General features: G+C 37.9%; 1 protein-coding gene and 1 pseudogene across 2 annotated transcripts in view; both read left to right on the top strand.

Moving 5' to 3' along the window:
- Positions 1-15,499, top strand: part of LOC114039105 — a 17,363-nt pseudogene extending 1,864 nt beyond the window's left edge.
- The window catches only part of WDR47 (WD repeat domain 47), a 78,834-nt gene continuing 62,887 nt past the window's right edge, over positions 252-16,198 (top strand). For both annotated transcript variants that reach the window (XM_027856694.1, XM_027856695.1), the window contains exon 1: positions 252-380. The gene's annotated coding sequence lies outside the window, so the exon portion shown is untranslated. The remainder of the gene's footprint in view (positions 381-16,198) is intronic.

Raw genomic sequence — 16,198 nt, forward strand, 5'->3', positions numbered from 1 at the left:
CCCCCGCCGCCCCTCCCTCCCCTCGCCGCCCCTTCCTCCCTCCTCCCGCCGCCCCTCCTTTCTCCCCATCAGGATTCCAGTCTCTGCCTTCGGCTCAGGCAGCGGCCTGGCCGCCCGGATTGGTGGGGTCCTGACGAGGCTCAGAGGGGCGCCGTGATTGGCTGGAGCTCCTTGGCTCGAGCCCCACTTGACAACTGCAGTCCGGGAGAGGTTGTGCGGGAGCCGCCGCCGCGGGGCCGGGGGAAGGACCGCCTGCCTGCCTGACCGACCGAACGACCGAGGGACGGACGGACGGACCTCGCTCCCCCGCACTCTGCATCAGTCCCGCCGGCCCGGCTTTTTCTTCTGTTGCGTCTCTGGGCTCACGCCGGAGCCCTCAGGTGAGTGACCCTTGGGGAGGGGAGAAGGGAGGCGAGGCGGGGGCGGGGCCGGGCCGGGCCAGGCGTCCGCATCTGGTTCCCTTGGTCACCACCTGTCAGAGGGCCCGGCGCCTGGGGCGGGGGGTGGAGGGGGGGGAGCGCCTGGGAGCTTCCCGGGACGGAGGTGGGGGGGCCCGAGGAGGGCGGGGGCCGGCCCCCTCCCCCATCCCACCTGGACCCCGGTGCCCTCCCGGGAGGGGTCGGGGTGCGGATCGCGCTAAGCCGGAGGAAGGACGGAGGAGCGTGAGCTGTCCGTCGTTCCTCCGCCGCGGCCGGGGCTGGGCAGCGGCTGAGGCCCGGGCATCACCTAGAGATGATGCGCCGGTGCCGGTTCGTAGCACGGTGTTGGGTGGCCCTGCCGCGCCTCGCCTCTGCACCTCTTATGTAAAGGGGGCCGTGGTATTGTTGGACCACGGGGTTGTGGAAGGGGGCGCCTGCGTGGAAAGAAAGGGCTGGGGTGCGGTAGGAGAGCTGCTCCCAGCTTTGGGAAGAGGCTGGAACGGGAGGGGCAAGGCCCTGCCTAAGGAGGGGTGCCAGAGCTGGCTCCCTCTTCCTCCGGTTTTTTTTTTGTTTGTTTTTTTTTTGAGTGGGGGTTATTTTGACCAAATGATTCTCCTTAACCTCCCGAACTAAGGAACACTAATCAGTTATCCCGACTGAGGGAGTTTTCTGAGCAACTTGGTTCCCTTTTCTTCATGAAAGGAGTCTTTGTTCCATCCTGATTCATAGATTATGATCCTGACGCTTATATACTCTCTTTCCCTTCCTTTGTTGTGATTTAATGAGATGTTTCATAATGTTGGTAACAGGGAAATGAATCCCTAGGTTTTTAATATATTGTAAACGTTTTCTCATTGCAAAGGATTTTCATTGCTATATGCCTGTTAAATTTTTTTTTGTCTCTAACGTCACATGTGAGTAGCAACCCCCCCCCCCCCAGGTTTTTAATACTAGAAAGGAGAATAAAGATAGGTAGTATTCTCTGTTAAATCATATGCTGTCTGGTGTCATTTTGGAAATGTAGTGATAAATCATTTTATTTAGGGAAAGTAGTTTGATTCTAAGGTGATGTGAAACTGTTCTATTATATTTAAATGACTATCCCAGTAATTTTATATATATATATATATATATATATATATATTTAGGGGTGGTAAATTGGTCACAACCACTCTGTCCTTTTATTCTTTGTTTGCTTCTAAGTAAAGACAGTAAAAAGGGATTTAAGCTAATGAGATAAGCTAAAAGAACTGGGAACCATCCATATTCCTGGTGTGTGACAACTATTTAATTCTTTGCCTCCCTTGCTCTGTCTGTAAAATAAGGGTTTTCAGCCCCTTACAAAATGCACAGGATGTGAATATTTTAAAACTACCTTTGACTCCATTTGAAACTTTAAAAAAGACGCATAAGATGCTGAGGATTCCATTGACTAGATCACCAGTTCTAGTGCATTGTAAGATTACCTGAGTCAGAATCTTATTCTGCTGCTTATTGGACCTTGCTTAAGTGCATTTCTTTATATGTAAAATGAGGACAATACTTGCCCATTATTTTAGTCACAGGAATATTATTAGTTAAATTAAATAATTAGTATGACAGCATGCTGAAAATAAGGATGCTGTCAACTCATAATTGTCCACATTAATAGAGGGAAGCGTTGTCAGGGGTGCATAACCCACTCTTTTGGTTGGGAGTCAGAGGAGTTGTTCTTCACTATTATGGAATTAGGAAACTTGCTGTGGGTGCAGAACTGTATCCCAGAACAGGCTTGGGCATGCTAGAGCTTGGTAATGGGAAATCTTAATGTGAGGTGTGTACCACTTGACAGAAGTCTTTGATTCTCAAATGCTATATGGTCATTCTCAATAACTGGGTTAGGATTGCTTCCCTGCTTTGCTATGGCCTCAAGCTACCTGGGAGTATATGACATCTGGGATAAGTTTCCAAGAATACAGTAATCTTAAGTTTGGGTTTTGGGTCCACAGATAATCATGAGTGGACTCTCTCCACAAACTTATAAATGATCTCTTAATTGTCAAATCTGATGGCCTTTTCTCAGTGTTCACCTTTTGTGACCTCTCTTTGGTATTTGACTCTTTAACTACTCTCTCCTTCTGAATACTCTCCTCCCTGGGTTTTCCTGGCACTGCTTTCTCTTTTTTTCTCCTACCTATGTGACTGCTTATTCCCAATCTCTTTTATTGGATCATCATTCATATCATGCTCTCTTAAGTGTTGATATTTCTTAAGAATTAGCCTGGGTCCTCTTCTCTCTAGTCTCTTACTTGGTGACATTATCAGCTCCCATTTTCAAATGACTCCCAGATCTACATATCCAGCCCTTGCTTCTTTACTGAGCTCTAGTGTTGAATAACTGTCTGTTTTTCAAACTGAATTCATACTGTTAGCCTCTCATACTTACCATGTCTAAAATGGAACTCATTATTCATCCTCTCCCCTCCCCCACGACATACCCCTTTTCAGGACTTTTTTTTTTGTTAAGGACACCTCTATCCTTATATTCAACCAGGTTTGAAACCTTGATGTCATGCTCTACTCTGTCTTTTTTCATGATATCACATATCCAGTAGGTTGCCAAATTTTTTTTTGTTTCTATAATATATCTCGTATCTCTTCCTTTCTTTACACTCACATAGCCACCCTAGTTTATGCCCTTATCACTTCTCCCCTGAATTAGTGCAGTCACCTCCTAATTGGTTTTCTTGTCTTAAGTCTCTCCTCGCTCTAATCTATCTGCCACAAAGAGACCAACATGGTTTTCCTAAAGCACAGATTTTGATCACACCACTCCACTATTCAAACTCTTCCTGTTACTACTGGGATAAAAAAAAAAGTCCTCTAATTGGCAATTCACAACCTGTAGCCATCCTATTTTTCCAATATTATCATGTGACTCCCCTTCTACTGCCCCACCAAGCTAACCTCACTGTTCCTCACACACCACATTCCATCTCCCTTCTCTATGTCTTTGCCTTTTGTCTAGAAAGTACTCTCTCCTCTTCTGTTAGAATCCCTAGTTTCCCTCAAGGCTCAGCTCACATTATGCATGAAGCCTTTCCTGATCATCACAGCTGTTAGTATCTTCTGCCCTTCCTTCAAATTACCTTATATTTATTTAGTACCTGCTCATAGGGGGGCAATCTCCAGTAGTCTTGATCTATACCATGGCTCTGTAGGAGAAAGTGAGGCTGGTGACCTTACACAGCCCTACCTTCTTAAATCCCATTCACTTGCAACTCATGGCATCATCTTCCTGATATCATGGTCCTCTTTGACAACAAAGGACAAACAGCAGCCGCGCGCGCGCGCGCACACACACACACACACAAACACATATATAATAGGTAAAGAATTGAAAGGGACTTTTTATCTCTTGATGGAATGTAAACTTGGAGACTTAACTTTTGACTATTTGACTTTTTCCTTTATATCCTTAATACCTAGTGCATAGTAGATGCTTAATAATTGCTTGTTGATTGATAAAAAATGTATGTCTTCCCCATATGTCTTTTTTCCATAATATTCTCATGTAGTTTAAAGCTTATTGGAGTATGTGAAGTAACCAGTTTGTCACCTTAGTGAGAGAAAACACGTTTCATTGCATCTTATGTCAGAACTTGGCATCTATTTTTGAATCAGTGGAAGATTGTGGATTGATTTTGTTTGATTTGGGATTAGAGAGACGATTTGGAAAATGAGCGGGTACTATTTAGCTTTTTCTTTTCACTTGGGGAAAGTGGTTACTATCAAGATTTTATTAAAAATTACTACTGTCTGAAAATGTACATATCTTTTTTTATGATATTTACACATAAGCAAATTTAATTGGTACTGACAGGGGCCCTGTTTTGTGACTCTTGTTGACAGGATGAAAAAGAAAATGGAATTTTGAGTAAAATTTTACCCGCTAAAAATGAGTTTTCTGGATAGAAAGTTACAAATGCTTATTGTAGACATGCTTGGTGTGCTAAAGAGTTTTTGTTTCAAATTAATTCTTACAAATTTGTTTTAACTGTTTTGTATGTACCTTTGAAAATAACATTGGGTAGTGTTTTTCTCTCCCCATTCTAAATAAATTAAGGTTTTAAAATAATGTTGTAAAAATATTTCACTGAATAACTTGTAATATCTTTTTTTCATTGGTGTAGAAACTCTCTGTGAAGAACTCCCTCTACCCATGCACATCAGCATCTGCTTAGCAATTTATAGATTGAGAAAATTACTTGTAGTACTGAGAGATTAAGTGACTTGTTAAGGGCCATTGGTTTTTTTATTTTTTATTTATTTATTTTTTATTTTCTGGCTAGGCAGTGGGGTTAAGTGACTTGCTCAGGGTCACACAGCTAGTGAGTGTCAAGTGTCTGAAGCTGGATTTGAATTCAGGTCTTCCTGAATCCAGGGCCAGTGCTCTATCCACTGCGCCATCTCGCTGCCCCTAAGGGCCATTGTTAAGCTAGTATGTGTAAGAAGTTGCACTTGAACCCAGGTTTTTCTGACTCCAAGGCTGTTTGTCTATCCATTAGATTCTGCCACTTCTCAGTATGATCTTAGACAGTAATAATAACCTCGAGTCTAAAATATAAGAATTTATATAGCATTGTTATTTAGCTCAATACTGATCAAATCATACCTGTACTGTTATGTTTAGTTCTGGTTGCCGCAGTCTAAGAGTGATATTGACAAGCTAAAGTCAGCCTAGAAGAAGGTGAAGGGATCATATAGAGTTGTCATTATTGTTCCATCATATCTGATTCTTTGTGACCCATTTAGGGTTTTCTTGACAAAGATACTGGAGTAGTTTTGACATTTCCTTCTCCAGTTCATTTTACAGATAGGAAGCTGAGACAAACAGAGTTAAGTGACTTTCCCAGGGTCACACAGCTAGTAAGTATCTGAGGTCGGACTTGAACTCCGGTGTTCCTCACTTAAGGCCCAGCACTCTATCCTCTGTGCCACCTCGATGCCTATTTGCCCTTTATTATTTCAGAGGACAGAATTAGGACCAAGAGGAGGTAGAAGCTTCCAGGAAGCAGATCTTAGTTTAACAAGAAAAAACATCCTAATAATTAGATTTCTCCAGTGATAGAATGGGCTTTCTGCATAAGAAGTGAGCCCCTTCTCATCATTGGAAGTGTTCTCACGTGACCATTTGTATATAATTAGTATTAAAGTCCTAGAGTAAAAACTTAATAGAGGCAGCTATGTGGCTCAGTAGATAATGTGCTGGCCTGGAGTCAGAAAGATTAGAGTTCAAATCCCGTCTCATACACTCACTAGCTGTGTGGCCCTGGGCAGGTTACTTAACCTCTGTTGCCTTAATCCACTGGAGAAGGAAATGGCAAACTGTTTCGGTATTTTTGCCAAGAAAACATGTATAGGGTCACGAAGAGTCAGACCCAACTATATGACTAAATAACAACAAAAAACTTAGTGGCTAATTTCATAATATCTACCCATTATAAGGAGCATTGTGGACAGTGACTGGGCCTCTGAATCTGGAAGACCTGAGCTCACTCAAGTACTACATCTTCCATATAATGGCAGTATGATCCTAGGCAAGTCACATTTTGTGTCCCAACAACTCTTTAGGAGTATGAGTTGCTGAATGGTTGCATCGGTAGAGGGATTTTCCTCACCTGAAATTCACTGTACTATTCATAGGTCAGGAAGTGGAGGCATTGAATATAGACAGCTTTTTCCTAGCAGTTTGACTGTGAAAAGGAGAGACATTGGATATTAGCTTGGGAGGGTGGAAAGGTAAATGAATATATATATTTTTTAAGTTTGGAGGAGTTCCAAACATGGGAGGAAAGAGCTAGTAGATATTGAAAGATTGAAGATAAAAGAGAAGGAAGAGACAAGTCCTAGGACAAGGTTTCTAAACTTTTTTTGTGTCACAGACCCTTTGGCAATTGGGTGAAGCCTATGGATCACTTCTCATAATAAATGCACTAAGTAAAATAAATATAATTTCAAAGGAAACCAATAAAATTGAAATAAAGATATAATTTTTTCGCATCCAAGTGTACATATCTGGTATGGATCCCTTGTAGATCTGTGAACCCAGGTAAAGAACTCCTGCTTTTGGAGGAGAAAGGAAGGGGGATGTAGTTAAGTGCAAGCAGAGAGTTTGTCCTATCCCTTTCTTACTTTTTCCTACACTTCCCTGCCCCCACCTTTTAGATCAAGAAATGAAAAATCTAATAGTAAACCTATTTAATGGAAAGCATTTTTGAAAAAAAAAAAGCCTAGATCTGACCATTTTTGGAAAACCTCACAACTGAATGTATCTCTGTATAATAATAATAATACTGAGAATAGAGTGTTCTTTAGTAGGAATGCAAGAATATGAAACAAGCATAGGTTTTGTGCTTTGATTGTTAATACAATGTGAATTAAATCATGATTACAGTGTCAAAATGAGTAAATGTTTAAATTCAAAATACAGGTATTGAAATTTTTTTAGATTTCCAGCTCAGATATTCCTATATGTTTAAGATTTGTTTAGTATCTAAATTATTGTAAACCACATATAATTATAATTATAAGCTTAGCCTGTTTGGTTCATTTTTTTTGGTCTGGTTTTGTATAGATATACACACATGCTTTTTGTTTTTTAAGCCTCAAAATAAAAATATAATTACATTAATCCATTGACTTCTTATTTTTTCTTTTCTATGTTTTTCCCCAAAGTAAATTCAGATTTAGGTGTCATAGTTTTGAGAATTAAGAAGGGCTAGAGAGTTTAATATTAGACATTGTTTTAGAGACAGTTTCTCACAAAGGGAAACTAGAACTTTGATTTCTAGTTCATTGCTTTGATGAATTCTTTGTTCCTCTGGCAAAAATGCAGCAGAAAGTCTAGTCAGCTTGACAATGCGGATTTCAAAATTACTAGCAGAGCAGATTGTGGTTTGGCAATTTTTTTGTAGACATTTGTTGTTATTTCTTTTTTGGATGTGATATAATTTTAAATAAAACAGTGTAGATTATATAGGTTGAGTAAATGTGTAACAGTTAGGGGAAGAGATTTCTGTGTCTCTATATTCAGACCTCCATCCTTAGGGACTGGTGATTAACATCAGTTACATTTTACTGTGATCAGTTGTTTTTTGTTTGTTTTTTTTTTTTTTGGTGGGGGAGGGAGTATATATTTTGGCATTTAAAGCTTTCCGTTGTTGTCATATTTAGGTAGCATTTTTTAATGCTTTCAAAAAGTTTAAGATAACTTTTTTCCTTTCCCCAAAGTTTAATTTATTTTGAAATATCAGATTTTGTTTAAATTGTCTTGTTTTTGTGTTGCAAAATTCAAGATTCGTCCTGCTTTTAAAGATGCTCCTGTTACTAATCCTCTGAAATAGAATATTTAAGACCTTCAAGATATGATTTTTTTTTAGTTTTTGCATTTGTACTAATTTTTTGAATTGTAAAATAGATAAATATGATTTAATCTAAGGAATTAAACTACTGGGAATAATAAGCTGATTGAAGATTTCATGGCATTTTCATGACAATATATTTTATAGGTTTTTATTAATAAAAGCATCTTAAAATAGTGCTCAAATATATATGTATCTTGTAGAATAAATCAATATTTAGATCAGATCTGAGGATAGTTATTAGAGGTTCTAGCAAAATAAAAACCTTTAGTTTGGGGTGTGAACATTTTAAACATATATTGACTGTTCTTCAACAATTAATCTGCCAAAATCAGTGGAAGAAATAGAGCATAAATGAGAATAGAAAGTATCATAGAATCTAAAAATTGGGAGATATTTCCTAGCTGGAAGAATTGTCAGTAGGTGGACCTGAGAAGGGAGACTGTTCCAGGTATAGGGAATGGCAGGTGTAAAGACATCAAAGGTACAGAATGAGACTGGGGAATGGCTAATAGTTCAGAATGGCCAGACTTTTGAATGCTTAAAGGTCAGTACCATGAAATAATGCTGGAGAGGTGAATTAGAGCCAGATTATAGAGGACTTTGAATGCTATGCCAGGGGATTGTATGTCATTTCATGGGCAGTGGGGAGTACCAGAGGGGAATGATGTGATCAGATTTGTATTTCCATACTATTTAGATAGATCTGTGATCTCACAAATGTGAACACTCCCTTTGATGATATATGTAGTAAACCATTTATATCTGCTTATCCTGTGCAATTCCTGTCCACAGCCTTCTAGTAAATCTGCCACAGGGGGTCTGCCTAACAAACTGGGGTCCTTTCTCTAGTTCTCTTGATACTGCATGTTGCCAAACCAATGAAACTACCAAAGAATTATTTTTTTTTTTGAGCTAGAAAAAACAATGAGAAAATACTTTTGAAGGAAGGAAGAAAAGATCAAGAATCTCAGGGGAATAATAAGAAAAGTAGGAAGAAGTAACAGTACCTTACCAATAACAGATCCAAAACTATAGTAACAAAGTAATAATCATCAGAGCTATTTGCTGCTATCTAAAAAGAGTGATTAGGTATCCAACATATAGAAACAAACTGCTCTTCATAAATGCAAAGAGCAGTTTGTTTGTTTCTATATATTGGATACCTAATTGATCCTAGCTAATGGGGTAAGGACTCTGACAAAAAACTGCTAAGAAAACTGGAAAGCAGTCTGAGAGAAATTAGGGATAGATCAGCATTGCACACTATGTATCAAGACAAGCTCCAAATAGACATACGTGGCTTAGAGAAAAAAGATCACGTCATAAACAAATTAGAAGAGCAAGGAAGAAATTACCTGTCAGATCTGTGTATCAGTAGTGTTACAATTAGAATTGTTTTCTTTGATAAAGATCTCATTAAAATTTATGAGAAAAAGATCTGTTCCTCAATACATAAATAGGCAAAAGATATGAACAGGCAGTGGTTTCAAAGGAAGAAATCCAAACTATCAGTAGCCATAAGAAAAAAAATACTCCAAATCACTAGTAATTAGAAAAATACAAATTAAAACAACTCTAAGGTTCCACATCATAGCAATTAAATTGACAAAATTAGAAAACTGCAGATATTGGAGAAATTTTGAGAGGAATAGAATGGCATGTTATTGCTCCGTAAGAAATCACTTAAGGGACAGTTTCAGAGAAACTTGAGAAGATTTTATGAACTAAAACAGAGTGAAGTGAGCAGAATGAGGAGAACAATTTATCCAATAAAAATATTATAAATAAAATACCTTTGAAATACTTATGTACTCTGATGCAGTGCCTTACCTTGATTCCAAATGATTAATGTAGGTGTAACCTGCTACCCACCTCCTTTCAGAGAGGTGATAAATTCAAGGTACAGAGTGAGACATATGTTTTGGAGGTATCTAGTGTGGGAATTTGTTTTGTTTGACTCTGCATATTTATTATAAGAGTTTTTGGTTTTTTTTATCCCATTTGGGGTCAAGGGGCTAATAATAGGTTTGCCAAAAAGGAGGAAGAGGAGGAGGAGGAGGAGAAGAAAAAGAAGAAGAAGAAGAAAAAGAGGGTTACTGAAGTATTTTTTATTTTTATAAAAATTTATTATTCATTTGTTTTTAACATTCATTTTTTAAAATTTTTGAGTTCTATATTTTCTTCTTCCCTCCAGTTCCTTCCCCACCCATTGAGAAGGCAAGCAATATGATAGCAATTATGTATGTAAAGTTGTGCAAAATATATTTCCATATTAGCCATGTTTTTAAAAAAAGGTAAGAAGAATAAAGTTTAAAATTATGCTTTTTGAAGCTTTTTTTTAAAGAATGCATGGGAGAGAACAGAAAGAGGATCAGAAGGAAATACACATAAGCAGGACAACTTTGAAAGCCATGGGTTAAATTCATCATGTACTTAAAAGGAAAAGTAAGCTGTATATTGAGATTCACAGTTTCATGCACAATCCTTTTTCTGTTCTAATTTGTAGATAGAAATACTCATTTTATTTGACGATTGTAAAGTTCAACATAAAAAGATGAATAAGATGTTGCATGGTCTTTTTTTTTCTTTCCAGGCATACATTTTTCCAATTATATCCTTTATACTGTTTCTCCTGGATGATTTCTTGTTGTAGTGTTGTTGCCTTTTCATGCTCACAATCTACCTTTCTGTTACCATTTGTTGTTCAGTCATTTTTCAGTTGTGTTTGACTCTTTGTGACCCCATTTGGGTTTTTTGGCAAAAGTACTGTAGTGGTTTGCTCATTTTACAGATGAGGAAACTGAGGCAAACAGGGTTAAGTGATTGCCAGGGCTCACATAGCTAGTAAGTGTTTGAGGCCAGATTTGAACTCAGAAAGTTGAGTCTTCTTGATACCAGGCCAGTGGTCTATTCACTGCACCACTTAGCTGCCCTCCTGTACCCTTTGAGTGAAATTCAAATTTACTTTTTTGGAGATTGTCATATTTTATGACTCACAGCCATAAATATCACCAGGAGAATATTGCCATTAAAATGGTGGGCCTTTCTTTCAAGGAAAAGCCCGAGTCATTAAAAACATTATTTAAATTTCTCGAGGGTAATCTGGTCTGCTTTCCTCCCTCTGGTCAGTTCTGAATCCAGCTTATTGTCCATTTGCAACTTCTGTCCAAGATATATATACAGATAGCTAGGAGGCATATTGGATAGATTATTGGAATGGAGTCAGGCTGACCTTTATTGAAACCTGACCTCAGGCACTTAACTAGCTATGTAATTATCCTGGGAAAGTCACTTAACCTCTCTGCCTCAGTTTCCTTAAATGTAAAATGGGGATAATAATAAGTACCTACCTGCTAGGGTTGTTGTGAGAATAAAAGGAGTTAATATTTTAAAGCTCTTTGCAAACCTTTAAGTGCTATATAAATGCTAGCTATTATTATTATTATTATTACTCGTGTGCCAACTCTACAGGTTATGTTGTCAACTGCATATTATAATCTGAACAATAGGTAGTCTTCATTCACTTGTTTTTTAGTCCAGGTGAAAAGTTGGTGAGGGTAGGAAGAGGGAAGCATCTGAGTGACAGGGAGAATGATGGTACCATTAAGTTTTAGACATGTTGAGTTTGATATAATGGGAGAGATTTCAAGTGAAGGTGTTCATCAGGGACTGAATATACAGGACTGGAATTCAGGGGAATTTAAGACTAAATATAATAATTTGGAAGTCATCTATATAAAGATATTTGAAACCATTGAAATGAATAAGATTGCCAAAAAGAGTGCAGAGATAGAAGAGAGCCTATAACAGAACCCTAGGATTAAGGGTCAACTAAAGGAGACTTAGATTTATCAGCCAGGTACTTAGTGAACCAAGAGAGAAGAAACTGGGAAGATGAGAGAGATTACAGAAAAAGAATCAGATTGGTGACTAATTGGATGAATATTAGGGATGAGGAGAGAAGTCAAATATAGGTTGAGGTTATAAAACTGTGATTAGGTAATCCCATTGACACAAATACTAGTCAGGAAGAGAAGAAAGATGAACAGATGATGAGTTCGGTTGACCTTGAGTATTGGTGGAGTTTCAGATGGAGATATCTTGGAGTTCAGAAGAGAAGTAAGGCCAGAGATAAATATTTGAAAATCATCTACATAAAAGTGATAATTGAAACTGGTTTAAATGTGATTATGAAGGGTGATGGATTGTTGAGAGAGTAGAGAGTCTGGCTGACTCCAGAGCCTTGGGAAGTACACATATTAGGATGGTGAGAAGAGGGCCTAATGGAGGAGAGTAAGAGAAGGAACAATCTAAGAAGAGCCATAAATGAATAGTGAGAAGGAAAGCAAGGTAAGAGATTTTATTAACAAGGACAACTTCATGTAATCTCTCTCAAGGTGTTTTCTTCAAATTAGAATTTTCAGATATTTTCATTATTTCTTAGTTCACTCTCAAGGTAGTTCACTCTTGCAAGGTTGAAGAGAGAGTTTTTGGTTAGGGAAAGTTGATGAAGTCTGTTTAAAACACTTTTTTCATTAAGTCAGTAGACATCCAAATTGCAAAAATTTGAGTTTCAAAATTCCATTATCCTAATTTTGACTCATCATTCAAGAAGAAAATCTCCATTTTCCCCCAGCTAATTTGAGTTTCAAGTAAGTAAAATAATTTCATAATACATCTTCATTCAAAAGGAAGTGTGTATTTTTGAAATCTCTTCTCTTTTAGTAATAAAGCCAATTATGGACATTCTTTTTTACTGTTTTTTCTTATCTGTACTACAAATAAAATGTATATGAATTTATTTTCATTTTTATAATTTTCACTTTATTATTGCTAAAATTACATCTTTAAGATAAAAAAGTATTTCCTACAAATGACTTATTTTCTTATAATCTAGTTTCATTAGGGTAGTAAAATGGATTTGGCACAGAGAATCATCAGGAATTCAGTTTTGGTTGATGATAATTTCATTTCCTCAGTGTATCTATTTTTAAAGACTGTTTTCATGTGATCCAGATGCTGAATACTCCAACTAAAAGTTTTGTTCTTTAAATAAAATTCCAAAGAAGTCTTTTTTGTTGTTGTTTGTTTTCTCACACTCATATGCTTGCTGTGGAAATACTGTCACAGACTTTTTCTCTCCTCCCCCCCCCCCCCGCCAGTGGTAGGAAATCTTACCTGCCTCAGATTTTGTCTGATGAACAAGTATTTTTTTTCCCACATATATTTTATCCTGGCAAGGCTACCCAGTATTCTGACATAATTATCTTTAGCTAACTTTTTAGATTGAAAAATGAAACAAATATTTTGAATGCTGATAACTTTGAAGGTTTGAGGACATTTTGAGTGCAAATAATCTTACACTTTACCTTTGCGGAACAGAGAAGTGTTTGGTAGACTTTAATATCTGAATATATCTAAATTTTTTTCAAGTAACCTCAGTATTTCCTCCTATAAATTAAAATCTTGCTGAATTTATTCTTTGAAGGGAGAAATCACCCTTCTATAAGCCCTCATTATCATCTTTTTGGAATATAGCAATAAATGAACAGGTCTTTCTGCCACTACTCATTTTACACTAAAAATTGTCTCTGCTTGGCCTGTCTTCTTTATGCATATGGTGAGTCAAATCAATTTTCCGCTCAAAACTTTTCAATGGCTCCGAGTTGCTCAAAGAATAAATAAAGTTCAAACTCTTTAGGCATTTAAGAGTTCTTCCACAATCTGATACTACTCAACCTTTACAACATTTTGACACCATTCAACTTTACTTTGTGTTCAATCAAAATTGGATTACCTACCATCCAACATAAATAAGTGCCTCTTGCTTTCCTGCCATTGCTGGTCCCTGTGCTTGGAATCTTTTATCCCCTCCTCTTCTAAAGCGCACGCGTTGCAAACACACACACACACACACACACACACACACCCCCATACACCCATACACCCATACTGGTTGACCTTTCACAGTGGTAAATGATACAGGCAGGCCTAAGGTCCAAGTGGAGTACAAAAGGGAGAACAAAAGTTTCTATCCTAAAGAAGTATCTTCTCCAGTCTTGACCTAGATGAAAGAAATTACCGAAGCTTACCTTAGGAAGACTGTCACAAACACTGTTAGCATAGTACCAGCCTACTTCAATGTTCCCCATCATCAGGCCACCAAAGATGCTGGAACTATTGCTAGTCTCAGTGTGCTCTGAATCATCAGCGAGCCAACTGCTGCTGCTATTGCTTATGGCTTCAACAGAAAGGTTGGTGCCAAGAGAAATGTATTGATCTTTGACCTTGGAGGTGGTACTTTTGATTTCTCCATTCTTTACTATTGAAGATGGCATCTTTGAAATCAAGTCCACAACTGGGTTTACCTACTTGGGTGAGAAGACTTGGATATCCACCTAGGCAACCATTTCATTTCTGAGTTCAAGCAAAAGTGCAAGAAGGACATCAGTGAGAACAAGAGGGCTGTCTGCCGACTACACAGCACTTGTGAATATGCAAAGCATACCCTTTCTTCTAGTAAGGCCAGTACTGAGTTTGACTCCCTCTATGAAAATATTCACTTGTATACATCTATCACACATGCCTGTTTTGAAGAGCTGAATGCTGGCACACTGAACCCTGTGGAAGAGGCCCTGAGGGATGCCAAACTAGATAAATAACAGATTCATGACATTGCCTTGGTGGGTCACTCAACTTGATTCCCCCAAATCCAGAAACTTCTGTAGGACTTCTTTAAAGGAATTCCACAAAAGTATCAATCCTGATGAGGCTGTTTTCTGTGGTGCAGCTATTCAGGCTGCCGTCTTGTCTGGAGAAAAATCTGAGAATGTGCAGGACTTGCTGCTTTAGGACGTCACTCCTCTTTCCCTTAGTGAAACTGCTAGTGGAGTTATGACAGTTTTGGTCAAATGCAATACCACCATCCTCATCAAGAAGACACAGACCTTTGCCACCTACTTGGACAATCAGCTTGGTGTACTCATTCAGGTTTACAAAGGTAAAAGAGCAGTGACAAAGGATAACAATCTTCTTGGCAACTTTGAGCTCACAGGAATCCCCCTTTTCCCCAGGGATGTACCTTCAAATTGAGGTAAAATTTGACATTGATGCAAATGGCATCTTCAGTTTGTCTGCGGTGGATAAGAGCACAGACAAGGAGAATAAGATCATTATCACCAATGACAAAGGTTATTTGAGCAAAGAAGACATTGAGTATATGGTCCAGGAAGCTGAGAAATACAGGGCTTAAGACAAAAAGCAGAGACAAGGTGTCCTCCAAGAACTCTCTTGAATCTTGCACTTTAAACATGAAGGCTACCGTGGAGGATGAAAATCTGTAAGGCAAAATTGATCATGAAGATCCTTGACAAACAGAAGATCCCTGAAAAATGTAATAAAAGAATAAACTAGCTAAATAAGAACCAGACTACTGAGAAGGAAGAATTTGAACATCAACGAAAAGAATTGGAGAAGGTCTGTAACCCTGTCATTGCTAAGCTGTACCAGAGAGCAGTGGGCATGCCATATCTGGTGGGTTCCTTGGGGGTGGTGGAACAGCTTCATCTTGAGGAGCTCCTACTGGACCCACCATTGAAAAGGGCAAATGAATACACCAGAAGAAAGAACATTCCACACAGCTTTCAAAAAATTGAAGGACTCAAAATTTTATAGCCAAGGTAGGGAGTGGCAGTTACTAAAAGTAATTTTTAAGCTACTGTGTAAATCTGGGCACTCTGAAGATTTGTGTAGAGGGAGAAAAGTGAACAACATTGTACTTTATCTGTAATGTATGTAAGTGGAAATGCAATTCTTGTCTTGGAAAATAAAATCTATTTAAATTGGCACCATAAAAAATAAAAAAAAATTTGTATGGATGACATCTGAGGAGACTCCATAAATGTTGCAACAGAATAAAAATACTTCTGCTGAAGTAGATTTAGAAAAGAATACATGATCAAAATAGGTATTTATTCATTTTTGCAATTGTTTCTAGTTGTGTCTAGCAACAAGAAGGCTTTTAAGACTTAGAATTCTAAACTAACTTAAGTGCTGTTTTTCTACCAAGTATTTTATAGAACATTAATAACATTTTAATCTTAATTAGTAGTTTAACTTGGATAATACTTGGATAATTAAATATCTTTCAGTTATCTACTTCCATCTTAATTATAATAGCAAATTATGTAAAATAGAAAAGTATAGCTCTATATTTATCCTCCTAGATTATACTCTTTATAATTTGTTAATGTGTGTTTGTAGGGATAGGATTTTTTCCTCTTAGGACTGCCTTATCTGGATCTTAGAAACTTTGTTATGTTTTGTAATCATTATAATTTTCTTTCACATAATTACTAATTGTTTCTATAATTC

Source organism: Vombatus ursinus, unplaced genomic scaffold (genome assembly GCF_900497805.2).
Source record: "Vombatus ursinus unplaced genomic scaffold, bare-nosed wombat genome assembly UNPS02011613.1, whole genome shotgun sequence".
Lineage (NCBI taxonomy): Eukaryota > Metazoa > Chordata > Mammalia > Diprotodontia > Vombatidae > Vombatus > Vombatus ursinus.